We start from the raw sequence: 6,862 nt of genomic DNA, 5'->3' as shown, positions 1-6,862 counted from the left end.
ATGTGTCCCTATGTCTGAAGTGGGTCTCTTGTAGACAACATATATATGGGTTTTGTTTTTGTAACCATTCAGTGAGCCTGTGTTATTTGGTTGGAGCATTTAATCCATTCACATTTAACGTAATTATTTATATGTGTGTTTCTATTACCATTTTCTTAATTGTTTTAGGTTTGTTTTTGTAGGTTCCTTTTTTTGTGTTTCCCACGTAGAGAAGTTCTTTTAGTATTTGTTGTAAAGATGGTTTAGTGGTGGTGAATTCTCTTAGCTTTTGCTTGTCTATAAAGCTTTTGATTTCTCCATTGAATCTGAATGAGATCTTTGACATTAAGAGTAATCTTGCTTTTAGGTTCTTCCCTTTCATCACTTTAAATATATCATGCCACTCCCTTCTGGCTTGTAGAGTTTCTGCTGAGAAATCAGCTGTTAACCTTATGGGAATTCCTTTGTATGTTATTTGTTATTTTTCCCTTGTTTTCAATAATTTTTCTTTGTCTTTAATTTTTGTCAATTTGATTACTATGTGTCTTGGTGTGTTTCTCCTTGGGTTTATCCTGCCTGGGACCTCTCTGTGATTCCTGGACTTGGGTGGCTATCTTTTCCCATGTTAGGGAAGTCTTCAACTATAATCTCTTCAAATATTTTCTCAGGTCCTTTCTCTCTCTCTTTTCCTTCTGGGACCCCTATAATGTAAATGTTGGTGGATTTAATGTTGTCCCAGTGGTCTCTTTGGCTGTCTTCATTTCTTTTCATTCTTTTTCTGTATTCTGTTACGTGGCAGTGAATTCCACCATTCTGTCTTCCAGGTCACTTAACCGTTCTTGTGCCTCAGTTATTCTGCTATTGATTCCTTCTAGTGTATTTTTCATTTCAGTTATTGTATTGTTCATGTCTGTTTTTTTTGTTTTTAATTCTTCTAGGTGTTTGTTCTTTAATTCTTCTATCTCTTTGTTAAACATTTCTTGCATCTTCTAGATCTTTGCCTCCATTCTTTTTTTGTGGTCCTGGATCATCTTCACTATCATTATTCTGAATTCTTTTTCTGGAAGGTTGCCTATATCCACTTCATTTAGTGGTTTTTCTGGGGTTTTATCTTGTTCCTTCACCTGGTACATAGTCCTCTGCCTTTTCATTTTCTCTATCTTTCTGTGAATATGGTTTTCATTCCACAAGCTGCAGGACTGTAGTTCTTCTTGCCTCTGCTGTCTGCCCTCTGGTGGATGAGGCTATATAAGAGGCTTGTGCAAGTTTTCTGATGGGAGGGACTGGTGGTGGGTAGAGCTGGGTGCTGCTCTGGTGGGCAGAGCTCAGTAAAACTTTAATCTGCTTGTGTGCTGATGGGTGGAGTGAATTACCTCCCTGTTGGTTGTTTGGCTTGAGGCACCCAGCCCTGGAGCCTACAGGCCCTTTGGTGAGGCTAATGTCGGACTCTGGGAGGGCTCACACCAAGGAGTACTTCCCACAACTTCTGCTGCCAGTACCCTTGTCCTCACAGTGAGCCATAGCCACTCCCCGCCTCTGCAAGAGACCCTCCAACACTAGCAGGTAGGTCTGGTTCAGTCTCCTATGGTGTCACTCTCCTTCCCTCTGTGTCCTGATGCACACACAATCTTGTGTGTGCCCTCTGTTTCCCCCAGACCTGTCAGAGTTGTGCAATCAAATCCCGCTAGACTGCGAAGTCTGATTCTCTGAGAATTCCAACTCCCTTTGCCAGACCCCAAGGCTGGGAAGCCTGACGTGGGGCTCAGAACCTTCACTCCAGTGGGTGGACTTCTGTGATATAATTGTTCTCCAGTTTGTGACTCACCCACTCAGTGGTTATGGGATTTGATTTTATTGTGATTGTGCCCCGCCTACCACCTCACTGCGGGTTCTCCTTTGTCTTTGGATGTGGGGTATCTTTTTTGGTGAGTTCCAGGGTCTTCCTGTCAATGATTGTTCAGCAGTTAACTGTGATTCCGATGCTCTGGCAAGAGTGAGTGAGCACACATCCTTCTACTCCGCCATCTTCAACTAATCTCCCAAACTTACTATTAACAATAATCCCACTAAGCCATATCTATTTTTTTTCTCTTTTTTTCCCTTTAAATATATCGTATTAGGGATAGAGTATTGTGTTCCACAGTTTCTTGAAATAATTACTGCCTTTAATGTGTTTATGTTGTCAATTTAAAGTGCAATTATGTTTATATGTTGATATCTGAATTCAATTTTAAGGTTTATTGTATTTCCAGATAATTCTAGTCATTATATTTTTTCTTTTCATTTTATTCACACTCATCCTCAGTGTGTAGCCATTTTCATTTATTACTTCATTATCTAGTACATCAAAATTGGCCGATAATTATTTTTTATATTTATTTCCTTTTCTTTTATACAAAAGTTTGCATATTATGTACACTGTTCTGAACCTTTATTTCCTTTTTCACTTTAAAATATGGACTGTCTCCATATACTTCATAGAGATCTTCTTTATTCTTTTTGTTTTGTGGTACTGCCTTTTAAGGGTACCATAGGTTATTCAATGAGCAGACCAGCCTTGCTAATGGCACTTTTTTCTTACAATCACTGCTGAAATGAATGTTTTGTGCCTATCTTGTTTCCTACTTATTTGGGTGTATATTCAGGTAGCATCATCAGTAGAAGTCCCCAGGAACCCTGAGATAAAGAATAGCATGCAGAAAGTTTAATAGGGACTATTCTTAGTATTAATATCTGGAGGGAAAAGAAAAAGAAAGCAGGATTGAATGCAGGGAGAAGTCAGGCTGCAATGCAGTATCAATTAAGGCCTCAGACAACCCTACAGGGAGCTCTGAACCTAGGGTAGTCCTTCAGGGTCGTCACAAGTTAAGGTGAGAGGTCCAGCTTTATACCACTGAGACCATCAGTAATCGGAAATGGGATACCCCGCAAAACGGGGTTAGTCAACCTTCCTAACCTGATAACTGAAAGTTGTCAGCCCACAACCTGATCAGTAGTTGGGTAACTATATCAGTCCTAAAAGAGAGATCCATGTAGCACAACACAGAGTCTATCAAAGCTGATGCCTGATGACATTTGAATTCACTTACATTATATCACTTCAAGGCTCTGGGTAGACCTCTTCTGCTGGAAGAAACTCACAAGTGGGAGATTAGTAGGATGAACTGCAGCTCCTGCTGCTATAACTGGGTCTTGAACCTACAACTGATTATCATTATCTTCATCCAATACTATCCATTCTAGATTCCCTTCACTGTCAGCTAGCATCACTGTGGGTCTTGGTGGTTCACCATGTGGAATGAACAAGACCCTCATCCCTGAGAAGTCTGTACTTCTGCTTTCCATGTCAGTTGAAAGCACTGACCACTAAACTTATCCATGTATCATCAAAATTGTACAAGGGAGAACTAAGAGATATCCAAGTGGATAATTTGGATGTCTAACATATTTCTTCCTGCTCCCATTGTGTGACAGCAGCCCTACCTCCTCTTCATGATCCAGGTCAATTACGCCTACCAAGATTGTGAATTTTATTCCTCCCTGTTGGTCCCTTGGCAGGAGGAGCCCACAATGCGGTCTTAGCTCAAAGTTAAATGGATCTCTTGCTGATTGCCTGGGGGAAGCATTTCTCTTTCTGGAGACCATAACTTCTAATCTAGAAGAGCACAGAATTAAGGGGATTTGAGTGACCACAAATTCCCCAAGTAGAACATTGGAAATAATGAAAAGTGCAGTCTTCTTGCCCATATCTATTATTTCTCAGACCAATATTTTCTATCCATTGGAGGCAGCATCATATGATGGATGTTGATATAAGGTACATGTAATGTCCTAGAGCAGGGGTCCCCAAGCCCTGGGCCGCAGTACCAGTCACGCAGCAGGAAGTAAGCGGTGGGCAAGCCATCGAAGCTTCATCTGCTGCTCCCCTTCTGTCCCCTTTGCTCGCATTACTGCCTGAACTGTTCTCTCTCCCTCTCCATCTGTGAAAAAATTATCTTCCACAAAACCGGTCCCTGGTACCAAAAAGGTTGGGGACCGCTGTCTTAGAGGATGACACCCCATCTTCACAGCATATTGTCTCCAAGTTGGTGCCTTAGCTGTGCCTTTAACAACGCAGTATATTGCTGTATTAGGCCAACAGATTCTGGGTGGTGTGGTATATGAGAGGACAAGTGGATTCTATAGACATATATAAACTTTCACACTGCCTTTGCCATAAAGTGGGTCTCTTGAGCCTCTATGACATTACGTTGTTGATACGTAAAATATTCTATAAGGCCTTAGATAGCAGTTCTGGCAAACAAATGGACTGACTCCAGTCATTCCAAAATTGCAGTCTGACTGACACCCAAACCCATGCTCTTAGATAGATACCACTCTATGTTTATTCCCTCACGATTCAGATAACAGCAGAGGGCCTAAGATTATACCCAAGCAAAGGAAATAAAGTTGAAACCTTGAGAAATATACAGCAAAACAAAGAGCTCACTTTAATTCTAAACACAAAGATAGAGAGGGGAAGACAGTAGTTTTCATCCCATTCCCATATACACCTATGAATAAACACAGGTAATATTTACTGAGAGCTTACTCTGTGCTAGTCATTGTTCTAAGTACTTGGCTTTAATTAACTCTTTTAAACTTCTCAACAAACATATGGCTATCCCATTTTAGTGCTGAGAACACTGGGGCACAGATTAACACACTCCTTTCTTTCGCTAGTAAGTGTTGAATCCTGCATTCTAAACTGTGTGGTCTGGCTTCAGGGTTTTTACACTTAAATGCTACACTATATCACTACACTACACTATATCACTTCTAAAAACAGGAAAGAGGGAAAGAAAGACCCAGGGTGCAGTTTTTTTTTTTTTTTCTTTGTTTTTTGACTGGGAAAATAAATTATTTTGTTTGGGGCAGTGGGCAGTGGTCCAGTCTTAGAACTGCTGGAATGCTTCTTGGTGCCGTCATCCTCGTTGACCTTGAGCATGTTGAAGTGCACCATCTTGCTCAGGGGCCGGCACTCGCCCACTGTGACACTGTCGCTGATTCGGACATCCCTGAAGCAGGGGGAAAGGTGCACAGACATGTTCTTGTGGTGCTTCTAGAAGCAGTTGTACTTTCGGATGTAGTGGAGGTAGTCTCGGTGGATGACAACGGTCTTCTGCATCTTCATCTTGGTCACCACGCCAGACCGGATCCGCCCTCGGATGGAGACATTACCAGTAGAAGGGCATTTCTTGTCAATGTAGGTGCCTTCCATGGCCTCCTTTGGTGTCTTGAAGCCCAGACCAATGTTCTTGTAGTATAATGGGAGCTTCTCCTTGCCAGTTTCTCCAAGCAGGACCCTCTTCTTATTTTGAAAGATGGTCAGTTGCTTTTGGTAGGCACGCTCAGTCTGAATGTCTGCCATCTTCCCAGCTGCCTGAAAAAAAGCCAGGGTACCCTTTTTTTTTTACAAACTTCCCTAACCATTCAATATCCTTACTGCCCACCAGGTAGTCATATAAACCTCCAGTACCAGCCTATAAGGGAGAATAAGAAGAAAGGGTGTGTTTCTAGTAAAGTGACAAGGATATCATACTTGGATTTGAGCATTGTGTCAGCCAGTTCTGGCTGGGAGACCACAGAAACTCTTAGCCCTTTGGGCTTCAGTTTCCTCTGAAGTAGGATTAGATGCTTTCTCAGGTTCTTGGCTATTTCATGACCAAGAAATAATTATCATACTGGATTATGTTGAACTACCTGGAATTTGGGAGAATGGGTTCACTTTTCCACATAAATGGAACCTCAGCTGCTTACATGAGAATGTCTTTACCATCACAGCTTATCTGGAGAAAACATCAAGGTGAATCTTTTAACCTTGAGCTCTCACAGTACTTGTTTGAGTGAAAGGTACAACCTTATCCTAGAAGCTAAAACCTGGTGACAAAGGGGCAATCAGCTTGAATCACAGTGAAGGGACATTCCTCATTTCAAAGCTGAACCCAAGTGCTATGCTCTGTGACAAGCAGGTGAACTCTCAGAGGCCCTGAAAAGTTGGTGAATCCATCAGAGGGGGAATCGGCTATCTTGACTGCAAATGACTCATTCTGGCACCCCCTTGACAGCTGCTGCTTTGTTTCCTTAAGACAACTCTTTTATTAGAGAAAGATATGTAGGTATGAGCTGCATGGTTTCACATGAAGAGAGCAAACAGAATGAAATCTAGGTTAAGAGAGCTCCGCCAATACACTGAAGCAAACAAGCCATCTCTGCAAAAATATCCACCTCTCTCTTTCTTCTTTCACAACACAGACACTTTGTTAGCGGTAAGATTATCTAAAGTTAAGTCCCGTCCTTTCAACAAGCACTCCACTTCTCAAACTGATGCACCGCATATGTCTACTGTCTATTAAAATATCACACACACACACATAGGTAAGGAGAAGTCTAAAAAGAAGGTAGCATATGTATTCATTTAATCAGTTATTCTACTGAAAAAGAGTTGTTAGTATTTCTCTACATATCACGTTATGCACTGGAAACACAGATGTGAAAGAGGACAGGTTTCCTTCCAATGAGAGAGGTTATAATCTAGCAGAGGAAATAGAAAATCACATCCACAATTACAATAGCAAGTGAAAAATATACTGATCCTTGCAAACACGGGTTGCTCTTCGAGCACCAGAGGGACATCTTAATGCCTTGGGGCAATCAGAGAAAGCTTCTTGGAGGTGATGTCATAAGTTGAGCTTAAATGGTAGAGAGATTTTAGTTGAAGGAACCAAAGTTCATTTTCAGGCAGAGAAAGAAGCTTATGAGAAGGCATAAAGGTCTACAAAGAAGGATTTGCATGAAGTGGGACGGCAGACTATAAAATTTCAGAGTTTCCCAAGTTTAACAT

The 6,862-nt window shown here is 41.3% G+C and overlaps 1 pseudogene; it reads right to left on the bottom strand.

The window, feature by feature from the left end:
* Positions 1-2,620: 2,620 nt before the first annotated feature.
* On the bottom strand, positions 2,621-5,392 carry LOC101286666 (40S ribosomal protein S11-like; annotated as a pseudogene).
* Between the last annotated feature and the right edge of the window lie 1,470 nt (positions 5,393-6,862).

This window comes from Orcinus orca, chromosome 8 (genome assembly GCF_937001465.1).
Source record: "Orcinus orca chromosome 8, mOrcOrc1.1, whole genome shotgun sequence".
In the NCBI taxonomy this organism is placed as follows: domain Eukaryota; kingdom Metazoa; phylum Chordata; class Mammalia; order Artiodactyla; family Delphinidae; genus Orcinus; species Orcinus orca.
Note: the sequence above shows the minus strand (reverse complement) of the source record. Positions and strands in the feature narration are given on the sequence as shown.